Source organism: Mus pahari, unplaced genomic scaffold, assembly GCF_900095145.1.
Source record: "Mus pahari unplaced genomic scaffold, PAHARI_EIJ_v1.1 scaffold_13401_1, whole genome shotgun sequence".
NCBI lineage: Eukaryota > Metazoa > Chordata > Mammalia > Rodentia > Muridae > Mus > Mus pahari.
Genome location: NW_018393291.1, coordinates 563 through 12,871, shown reverse-complemented (window position 1 = coordinate 12,871; position 12,309 = coordinate 563). Strand labels below are relative to the sequence as shown.

The 12,309-nt window shown below is 41.2% G+C and overlaps 1 pseudogene; it reads right to left on the bottom strand.

Annotated features, from left to right (window-relative positions):
• Positions 1-924: 924 nt before the first annotated feature.
• Positions 925-3,114, bottom strand: LOC110315454 (annotated as a pseudogene).
• Between the last annotated feature and the right edge of the window lie 9,195 nt (positions 3,115-12,309).

The following is a 12,309-nucleotide window of genomic DNA, read 5'->3' as shown; positions in this document are numbered from 1 at the left end:
TCATATTCTAGTATTTACCTAGGCCTGAAAAGTAGGGGGGAGGTGATATTGCATTTTTCACGATATCTGTTGAAACAAAACCCCCCAAATCAGGTTTTCCTAATTGAGGATTTACTAAAGGATCCCTGGTAGTAAAATTAAATTCTGACTGGCCTTACACCGGATTTCTTCCTCAAGCTACTCCTGGGCAGGTCAATAGAACACAAATATATTTTTTGTGCCAGTCCAAAAAATTTAAATTTTTAAATATTAAAGGCAGAAATGTTGGGGTCTCTCACCTCCACTAACCACTCTCCCTCTAAACATTATATTGTGCCCCTTACAGACACACAGGATTGCATTAAGAAGACCTCCCCAGATCTCCCAGAATGCAGCGTCGTCAGACCGCCCTATGTCATCGTCATCACCACCCACTGTTGCCGCCCACTGTCGCTCGGACCAACCACTAACATCGTCACGGCCCACTCGTTCGGACCCACCTACTGGTTCACATCTGTGCTCATGATAGGACCACGTGCCAGAGAGACAGAGAGACAGAGAGACAGAGAGAGTTTCTCAAGGGGACACAGGGGCGGGCTAAAAATCCTTCCTTGTCCGATTAATAAAAATCATGCTCTGATCAGCAAATGGACAGGGCATTCATTTTTTCCCTCTGCAGCCCATCTTATCTTAGGATGTTTAGCTCTTCAGTACGAACCCAGTCCAAAGTGTTTTCTGCCCACGCAGATACACACAAGTGGCGCAGATACACACAAGCAGGTTGTATGGGTTAGGAACAGTAGGATGAATATCTTGTACTCTTTTGTTAACTTCTCTCAGGTCTTGCACTTGCCAGTAAACATTAGTGCCTGACTTTTTAACTGGCAGTAACGGAGTGTTCCAGGGAGACTGGCAGAGGACCAGAACACCCAGTTACAAGAATCTTCAAATGTGAGGCCTGATGCCCTCTCGGGCCTCCTTGCTCATGGGGTATTGTACCCTGATAGGAGTCACACCAGTTTTTAGCATCACAATGATGGGAGGCACCCTTTTTGCTTGTTCCATGCCCCCAATCTCTGACCAAGCTTGGGGATATCTTTCTAACCAGGTCCCCTCCAGTACTTTTCTCAGTGGGGCTGGAGGCTCATATAATCTGTATTCCTCTTCTAATTTTAGAGCTAAACTTATAGAGGTGGGGGTTTGCCAAGTGACTGTGGTACCTTCTGAGGAGAAACTTATTTGGGTTTTTAATTTTGATATAAGTCTCTTCCCAATAATGGGGTGGGGCATTCAGTGATGACAAGGAAGTAATGGGTTACTTGGTCTCTTCCTGGATCAACTATCTTATCAGTGGTCCAAGAATATGGCTTCTGACCAGTGGCCCCAATCACTATGATTTTCTTGTTTCTTAATTTTCCCAGTGACTCTTTCAGGACTGAAAATTCTGCTCCAGTATCAGTGAAGAAATCCGTAGGGGTCCCCTCCACAGTTAGGGTTACCCTAGGCTCAGGGAGGGGGTCCAAGCCCTGTCTCCCCTGATCATCATCTTCTAAAGTGAGAATCTTGGGCAGTCTGATGTCTGTCTTTTTCTTGGGGCAGTCTCTTGCCCAGTGTCCCTTTTCTTTACAGTATGCACATTGATCCTTATCTAGAGGTGGTTGTGAAGGTCCTTCAGAATTCCAAGGTCTTCTCGACCCTGTGTTGCAAAATTACCCTGTCTGTCTGTCTCTTCCTCCTTTTCTATAAACTCCCTTATCGCCTACGAATGCAGCCAAAATCCTAGTTAAATTCCTTTCTTGCCTTCTATCTCGTCTATCTTCTCTTACCTCAGCCTCCTTCTTTTCTATTTCACTTTTTTCTTCCTCGGTCTCTCTCTTATGGTACACTTTCTCTGCTTCCTTAACTGGGTCTTGCAAAGAACGTTTGCAGACCTTCTAGGCATTGCAGCCTTCTCCTAATGTCAGAAGCAGACTGCCCAATGAAGGCCATGGCAACTGCCACCTGTTGGCCTTCTGATGTAGGATCAAAGGAGGTGTAGCACCTGTATGCTTCTAAGAGGTGCTCTAAAAACACAGCTGGGGGCTCCTTTTCCTCTTGTAGAATTTCTCTTACCTTGGCCAAATTGGTAGGGCACCTGCCGGCCCCTTTTAGACCTGCCACCAGAGTCCAGCAGAAAACTGTGAGCCACTCCCTACCTTCCGACATGTTAGGGTCCCAGTTAGGATAATTCAGGGGGAAGCCTGAATCTATTTCGTTCTGGAGTTGCATCAGATGTCCATCAGTCCCAGGCTCATTTGTTCATGCTTCCAGCAGAATTCTTTCCTTTTCCTCTGTGATAAAAGGGAACTGTAAAAGTTGCTGGCAATCATCCCAAGTGGGCTGATGAGAGAACATGAGAGATTCCATTAGATTAGTCAGGCTAGAGGGGTTTTCAGAGAAAGGGGCATGGTTTACCTTCCAATTATAGAGATCAGGAGGAAAAGGGCCAGTATTGAAGGGGCTGCAGTTGTCCAGGGTCCGCTGGTGGGGGGCCGTAAGTACATAGAGGCAGCACAGTAGTTGAGTCTGCTCCCTCTGGGCTCTGGGCTTGTCAGCTTCAGGATCCAGCAGCTGCTCCCTCTGCTGCTCCTCCCATGGCACCCTGTTGAAGGATCTGAGGGGGTGTCAGTTGGGGATATGGGGGTGGTGTGTTAAACCATTCTAGAAGTTCCTTGATATCAGGGTAGATCTTAGGAGGAGCCGAGGGTGGCAGTTCTGGCTCTGCCGTATTTGCCTTAGTTTTTTCTTCTGAGTCACAGAGAGTTAGGACTCAGGAACCTGGCTTGATTTTCTGAAGATTTCAGACAGGATGGGAGGTCCTGTGCTAGGTTTTCCCAGACAAAAATGTAGGGTGCTTGGTTGGGATGAGACCCAGGTCTCTTCTGCAAAACAATATCTTTAACAGCAGAAATTACAACCAAGTCAAGTGTGCCCTCTGGAGGCCAACCAACATCCAAAGGTGGCCATTCCAAAAAGCAGAAAGTTCTCCAGGGCCCCATTTTGACATCTACAGAAGATTGTGAGCCCTACACTTAATTTCAGTCCAATGATCAAGAGTCAGTCCAAGAGGGGGGGGTTTGTCATGGTCTGTCCCATCGTCCAAGTCATGTACAGGGAGACAAACAAAACACATGAAAAAAAAACTATGAAACCTGAGACCAGGATCAAGACTTCCAACACTGAAAAAACGTCCAAGTGGTCACAAAATCTCTCCTTTCCAGGGGGGATTCAGGTTCCAACTCTGCATCCCTGGAGCTCCCTCAGACCTCCTGGGATGTCTCCCAGGGTGGCACTGGGTTATCCCCAGACAAATCTGTCAATAACCCTCCCTTCTGTCCCATACAGGGAGTTCGTTGCTCTCATGAGCATAGATGACTGCAAACCAAAAGTACCAAATTCAGACACAGCCGGCAGACAAAGACAGAATCTTACCTCCAAGAGGGGTCTCTGAGAATTGGTGTGGAACAATATCCCAGATGAGCCCACAATTGAAAGACCCCAGTTCCAGGGAGACACTCGCTCAAGTCCTGGGATGAGCCAATGCCCTGATAACTCAAGAGAAACCATTCTTGATGCAAAATGCATAAGGTTTAATCCAATATCAGCATGCTGAGACCAAGCTCATAACCCGCACAGAGGCAGAGGAGTTCGACCACAGTTGCAGTTAGGGATATTTTTAAAGAAAAAAAAAAAACACAAAGAAAGGGAAAACTGAGTAAACATCATAAAAGTGGGGATTATGTATTACAGCTCATCTCTTATGGAAGGATTACAGGCTTACCTTTGGCAAACATTCTTGGTGGAGAAGCTAAGTAAATACCATAAGAGTGGGGATAATTTATTACAGCTCATCTACTGCTGAAGAGTTACAAGATATCTTTGGCAAATATTTTTAGTCCCTTAAACAATGAATCAGGCACCAGGGTGGGTTAAAATGAGTCAGTTTCAGTGTTCTTCTCTTTCTCAGGCTGAAGGTGAAAGAACAAAGGAACTCTAAGCTGGGTTTTGTTTAACAGAGGACTTCATGCTGGGCTTTGATTCTAGGGGTCTAAGAAAACAAATTGAGTTGGGTGTCTTACAGTGTAAGGTCCATAATGGTTAGGAAAATATTGTGTCTGGGCTTCCAACCTCCCCATGGCTCTCTGCAACGTCTTCCTAGCTGCTAGTAGGATGGTCCATTAAATCCTAGTTATAGCATTCAACATCTATCTACACCAAAATCCCAAAGTCTTTCATAGATTCATTTAAAAGCAGTTTTGGCGAGCCTTCCACAGGAAGAGCCCACTCCCTGGTAGCACTTTCCTTCTTAGTTTCTTCTTTATAACTGTGTCAAAACACTGTAACCATGAAAATATCCAAAATAATACATTTAATTGGGCTTATACTTCCAGAGCGTTAAAGATTTTGGTAGGTTACAACAATGTGGAAACAGGAACAGATGAGAAGTCACATCTGTATCTAGAAGGAGATAGAGAGGACACTGGGAATGACTCTGTCTTTTGAAACTTAAAACCTATGATTGGTGCCATACTCCTTCAACAAAGTTGCACTTCCTTTTCCTTCCAAAAGAGTTCAACCAAAAGGAGAATGAATATTCAAGTATTTGTGACTAGGGGGAAATTTTTAATTCAAAAAACTAACCCATGTACTTCTACATCTCAATAGCTCTGCTTTCACTCAATTTGTCCTGCCTCGAGAGACATTTTGCATCAAAATATCTCTGTGGTCCCCAGTCTGTTCTCTCTTAGAATTTTTGCATATACTTACCATACTCTTATTTCCCTATCAATTCATCATAGAAGTAAGAACAGTAAAGTCCTAATCCAAACACTTGAAAGTGGTCCTGCAATCTATGAATACAACATGTGATTAATAAACATAGATGACTGTGCTCTTGAAATAGTTCTTTTGTAAAATGAGTTAGTCAGAGATCAAGGAAAATCATTGGGGTGAGTCGTACCATACTGTTAATGACAACCTTGACCAGATGCCTAAAATGTTATGGATATGTTTAGTTTATGGATAGTGGATTCATTGTTCAAATAGTGGTCAAAGATGACAGACATCTTGTGAACTGAGGTGACTTATGTGACTGAACCCTGTGACCCTCAGGTTAAACATCATGAACTCAAAAACATTATTTCCAGGGGTTCTCAAAGTTTTTGTTTGTTTGTTCTGGTATATGAAATCCCTTTCTTTCCTTTTAAATTGGGATTATATATGAAATTTTTATTTTATGTGCATATGTGGGCTCCATCTCACGTCACTGCTTGGGGATGGAGTTTAGGGGACAGCTTTCAGGTATCTCCTTCCACTGCGTGAGATGCACAATTCAACTTCAGCTTGTCAGACTGGATGTCAGATGCATTTATTAAATGAGCCATCTCTGCAACTCCATAGTTTTTTTTCTCCAATTAAAATAACCAAGAATGGACTGACTTATAGGCGTCAAAATAAGAGTGCTGATGAGATTTCCTTTATTTAAAAGTATTATTTATGAAAAAGTGATGCACACAAACATTAAAGCATTAAAATGATGGAAGAGGATAGGTCTTACCTAGGATTCCAACATTTTTATGCTATTTCTAAGTTGAGTTTGAGCCAAGAAATGCTCTTCTAAATCCTTTCAGAATTCTTTGCATTGTAAATGGAAGTTGAATATATTTTAATACTTCTTCTGAAATTACTACAAAGATAGAACTTTTCCTCTTTATTAAGTATCTTGTGATAACTCTATACAGGTAACTGAATTATTTGTATTTTTGAAAAATAAAACAATTTTAAGATATTAAAAATTATATTGATGATTACACCAGAAGATAAGAAGTTCTCTCAAGCTTTTAAATTGTAGGATTACTATTACAAAATTACCCTTCTACCAAAAGCTATCTACAGGCTCCATGTAATACCCATCAAAACATATCAAACAAAATTTTTTTTAAAATGTTCAACTTTATACGGAACCACAGAAATATATAAAAGACACATATATACATATACACAGATTCACACAAATACACATAATAACTCAAAAAACATGAATAATAAAAATGATTGGAGGTATCACCATCACAGACTTCAAGCTATAGGAATGAAAACAGCATGCCTTGCTACTGCCAGCAACTGGCAGACCACATGGCTCCAGCTGGGAGATCTCAACTTGGCGGTCTCTCTGGGCCAGAGATCCTGAGTCTCTTGGCACATTGCTGCCACGCCATCCCAACACAATGACCAGGTGGTCACTCACCACACCACCCATCAACCCAGAAACAAAATTCTTTTTTTTTTTAAGTTTGGTTCTTCTTTTTTATTTATTGTTATTTTCTTTATTTATATTTCAAATGCTATCCCGAAAGTTCCCTATACCCCCCCAACCCTGCTCCCCTACCCACCCACTCCCAATACTTGGCCCTGGCCTTCCCCTGTGCTGGGTCATATAAAGTTTACAAGACCAAGGAGCCTCTCTTCCCAATGATGGCCAATTAGGCCATCTTCTGCTACATATGCAGCTAGAGACACAAGCTCAGGGGGTACTGGTGTGTTCATATCATTGTTGCAACTACAAGGTTGCATCCCTCCTCAGCTCCTTGGGTACTTTCTCTAGCTCCTCCATTGGGGGTCCTGTGTTCCATCCAATAGCTGACTGTGAACATCCACTTCTGTGTTTGCCAGGCACTGGCATAGCCTCACAAGAGGCCACTATATCAGGGTCCCTTCAGCAGAATCTTGCTGGCATGTGCATTAGTATCTGGGTTTGGTGGCTGATGATGGGATGGATTCCCAATGGGGTAGTCTCTGGATAGTCCATCCTTTCATCTTAGCTCTAAATTTTNTCTCTGTANCTATATCCTTTCATGGGTATTTTGTTCCTTATTCTAAGGAGGAATGAAGTATCCACACAATGGTCATCCTTCTTGGTTTTCCTGTGTTTTGCAAAATGTATCTTGGGTATTCTAAGTTTCTGGGCTAATATCCACTTATCAGTGAGTGCATATCTAGTGACTTCTTTTGTGATTGGGTTACCTCACTAAGGATGGTATCCTCCAGATACATCCATTTGCCCAAGAATTTCATAAATTCATTGTTTTTAANNGCTGAGTAGTACTCCANTGTGTAAATGTACCANANTTTCTGTATCCATTCCTCTATTGAGGGACATCTGGGTTCTTTCCATCTTCTGGCTATTATAAATAAGGCTGCTATGAACATAGTGGAGCATGTGTCCTTATTACCAGCTGGAAGATCTTCTGGGTATATGCCCAGAAGAGGTATTGCTGGGTCCTCTGGTAGTACTATGTCCAATTCAGAAACAAAATTCTTGAGATTATAATTAACCAATCAGATTTATGTATCAATAAATTATCAATTAACAAGATGCCAAAACAGTAATTTCAGAACCAAATAATAAAAGCTGCCCACCTAGATTAGACAAATATCCCAATTATTCTATTCTAATATCAAAACTACCTGTGGCTAATTAAAGTCATGCTTGTTCAGGCTCTTCTTCCTGTTCATCTACTTCCATCTTGGTCTCCTCCCCCGCCCCCTTAGATGTTCTCTGTCACTATAACTTTTAGGTCCGCTTCCCTTTTTCCTGTCCAATCACAGACCTCTTGATGCTCTTATATTTTAGCCTGATTGGACAGGGAAAATCCTGTCACATAACACCCTTTCTGTTTAAATAAAAAAAAAAAAACTTTTCTTTCAAATTATAAATTGAGCAAAACTATTACCATTTTGTAGTTTATAAGGTACAAGATATACCTAACAACTGTTCCATCATTTATGTCAATTAAATAGCACCTCTGTCATCTATCATAACTTAAAAGATTTATAATTTTACATGAGTTATATCCTGGCTTTAGATTATATACCATCTGATAATCCTCCTCTCAAATCTGTTCTCTCCAAGTAAATAGCCTGGGTTGGCTATGAGACTATATAGTTTTTCAACCCCATTAGAAATCCAAGAATGACTAATATTACCTGACAATATGAGAAGCAAAAAATATAACTTGCACAATTTAGCGAATTTATAGAGATCGCTGAGCACCTGGAAAGTCCCTTATACTTCAAAAGGTTGTAGCATTGGTCTTCTGCCTTCTGGTCAAGGATCATCTGACAGACCTTAGAGAAACAGGAAAGTAAGGACTAGCCCATTCTCTCTCAGCAGAACTAAGCTTTCCTAACCTGTAAATTTTGTCCCATTTCTGGACAGTATTATGTCAGTAAATGAAATGAGGAAATTCTTTCCTAATGGCTGTTTTGTCACTACTGAAGCAACTCCATAGATGCTCCATTTCTCCTTTGAATCCAAGAAAGGGAAAGCCGTTAAGAGCAGACTTGTCTCAACAAGTAAATAAGTAACATTAAATGTCACATTCTGTGGATTTCTGACATTTTTGAAAACCAACCTATCTATGTAAAGTAATCTGGACCTTTCTCTGATAACTACTCAAAGCTATTACAAATTAAAACATCTGAGAACACCCTAACAATGAACTCAGAGCCAAGAATTTGCTATTTGGCCCTTAACTCACAGGCTTAATCATCACAGATCAGTTTATAAATACAGTAATAGAAGGACTGGGTCTAAGACCTGTACTTTTAAATTTTTAGTATTAATAGAAGAAATTTATACTAATGAAAACTTTGATTTTGTATCAAAATAAATTCTGTACCAAAATAAATTATAACTTCAACTTAATAACAAAGTGTTTTCTACAAAATGAGATTATGGCTATGCATTAATTTGAGCTATTCCTCCATGTTTCAATTATGATCATTGCTATATTGTCTAGAAAGGCAACTTATAATAACTGCCTCCTGCCCCAAAGCCCAGGGAACTGGGTTGATGAGTCTACATAACTTCTTAAAGCTCAATATAGGTGTTGAGATATTTTGAAGAGGGGGGAAGAATATGCAAACTTGTATAACCCCTTAGAAAATTAATTTAGTAGGTTCACAGAAAACAGAGAATAGTTCTATCTCAAGACCCAGTTATACTACTCCTGGGTATTATACCTAAAACATGCTCCCTCTCCCCCCCCCCAAAAAAAAAAACATCCAACAGGAAAGTATCAGTTCCTAACATTATTAATGACACTTTGCTATGCTTTCAGACAGAAGCAAGTAGTTCTCTGAGAAGCTCCACCCATCAGCTGATTCAGACAGATACTTATACTCAAACAGTGGGTGAAGATTGGAGATACTTATGGAAGAATAGGAGGCAGGATTGCAGGTCCCAAAAGGGATAAGAACTCCACAGGAAGACAAAAAGACTCAACTAACCTGTACTCTTGGGGCTCTCAGTCTGAACCACCAACCAAAGAACAGACGTGGGATGGATGTAGGCCTAGCAGCATATATGTAGCAGATGTACAAATTGGTCTTCATATGGGTCTGGAACAAAACAAGCGAGGGGTATCCCAAAAACTGTTGCTGGCACATGAGAAAGGTTCTCCCAGCTTGGCTTCCTTGTCTAGACTCAGTGGGAAGAGGATATGCCTAGCCTCAAAGACTTGATGAGCTAGGCTGGACAGGGGAGACAAGCAGGGACAGGGCCAGTGAGAGTGACGTATAGTGAATAAGTAATTTTTTTTTAAAGATTTATTTATTTATTGTATGTAAGTACACTGTAGCTGTCTTCAGACACTCCAGAAGAGGGAGTCAGATCTTGTTACGGATGGTTGTGAGCCACCATGTGGTTGCTGGGATTTGAACTCCGGACCTTTGGAAGAGCAGTCGGGTGCTCTTACCCACTGAGCCATCTCACCAGCCCCAAGTAATTTTTTTTAAAAAGAAAAAATCATTAATACATAAATAATCATATTCCCATCACTGCACACTGGCATGTAACCACCATCACAGTAACTGGGCTGACCCAGAGAAGAATTTGATGAAACTCAACCTGAAGTATTTTCTGAAGTAGAATTTTTTTTTCATAAAATAATGCAGAGTACTCTAGTGGTGAGAAAGCACAATATCCTGGCCAAGTGGATTTCTTATCTAATATCTCCACCCCAGTCTGATTTCACCATATTCCTCTTTTTATATTATAACCAATATCAATATAGATTCCTGATTTTCTCATTTTTTACGTGGTATGTGATTTCTTTGTTTTATAAACCTTTCTTCATAACCTCTCTTCTTTCTTGGAACATACACAACCCTAGTTTAGAGTGTCTCTCTGATTTGGCTTTCTTAAAGGAGAGACTGTTTTATAGACTATGACTGCACAACTTTACCTTTCTGATTGGAATCTATATTTAACCAAAACTTTCACCCCTTCCCCTAACTTTTTGTTGTCCTTACCATGTCCTTTATATGTAATTCTCCTCACATATGTTCTATAAGTAACATTGTATTAATTACTATTTGGGGTTCTGTATGCTTCTTGAATGTTCATGGGCATCTCTTTCTTTAGGTACATGAAGATTTCTTCTATAATTTTGTTGAAGATATTTGCTGGCCCTTTAAGATTGTCTAATGACTGTTTCATAGTCAACAACTACTATATGGTAAGAGAGATCTTCCAAATGGATATTAACTGGTGTTGAAAATACTGGTCACGTCTCTGAGGATGGCTGAGGGGAGAGCTCAGAGCCGTGCATGCAAGCCTGACAATGGAAATTACCACCTCAACCCCACTAAAACCTTGACTTTCTTTAACACTGGAAATGTCCCCAATGAAGGGAGAAAAACTTTACTGAATTAAAACAACAACAAAACTTCACCACTGATGTAAACATAGATGGACAAGTCCCATTGCTAAATCACCAGAAACCATGACAATCCAAATCAATTCCCCTTCAATAATTACTAAGCTCATAATAACCCCAAATAAGAGAAACAAGCATAAATCAAGTTAAAAATAAAAAAATGACTGTAAGTATGTTCAAAGAATTCATATAACACAAGCATATCTTGTGGTGGTTGACCTGATGCTGTTTGTATTCTAATGCTAATATTGGCTTCCCAAGACTGATTGCTCCAGAGATATAGACAAACACTAAGTGACAACATTCCCAAATTATTTCTAATTGGTAAATAAGGATGCTGACAGCTCATAGCTCAGGAGAAGAGACATCAGTGTGGTTTTGGTTTCATGGTGTTGGGGTTGGAGGAGAACCATCAGGGAAGAAGTTTCAGAAGAAGAGAGTGAAGAAGCCAATGTAGGTTAGGTGGACTACCATGAGGGCTGTCCAATTGGTATAAAGAGCAACCAAGGTGAAACATAGTAAGGAGTAAATAATAACTTAGGGATGGCTATAGGAAAGTCGAGTCTAACTGCATAGAGGGTAGGCAACACTGCCCAGATCTTGTACTATTTAAGGCTTATTGTAAATGTAAAGGTTGTGTGTTGTTTTTCTTTGGGAAGTAACTAATCATAGAAACTCCCAGGGCAGGATTAAATGATTTCTACAACATTATCTTCTAAATTAATACCAAGAAAACACCAAATGCAGAAAGAAGTAAGGAAATTGATTCAAGCTATTAAAATAGTTTGATTATTTGAAAGAAAGAAAGAAAGAAAGAAAGAAAGAAAGAAAGAAAGAAAGAAAGAAAGAAAGAGTTTAATTTAAAAGAGATAAAGAAGAGAACCAAAAGTGAATGATGACAAATCACTTCTGGTCTGCTCCAGCACCGGGTCACCAAGGGAGTGGAGTGGACAGACACCCCCACAGTCCCTAGAGGACTGCCCACGTAATCTTAGGATCACTGGTGAGTGAAACACAACATCTGCTCCAGTCCAATTGTGCACGGGACCCAAGACAGCACTAGGGCAGCAGAGAACCAGCCTGACCAGGGGCACAAGCCCCTCCTGGTCTGCACCAGCACCAGGTCACCTAGGGTACAGATTCAGTGGACACCCCCACGGTCCCTAGAGGACTGCCCACGCAATCTTAGGATCACTGGTGAGTGGAACACAACATCTGCTCCAATCCAATCGAACACAGGTCCTGAGACACCACTAGGGAAGCAGAGAACCGGCCTGACCAGGGGCACAAATCCCTTCCAGTCTGTGCCAGCACCAGGTCACCTAGGGCATGGAGTGGGCAGACACCCCCATGGTCCCTACAGGACTGCCCAGGAGATCTTAGGATGACTAGAGAGTGGAACACGACATCTGCTCCAATCCAATTGCGCACAGGACCTGAGACACCACTAGGGCAGCAGAGAACTGGCCTGACCAGGGGCACAAGCCCCTTCCCATCTGCACCAACACCAGGTCACCTAGGGTGCAGATCCAGGGGACACCCCCATGGTCCCTAGAGGACTGCCCAAGCG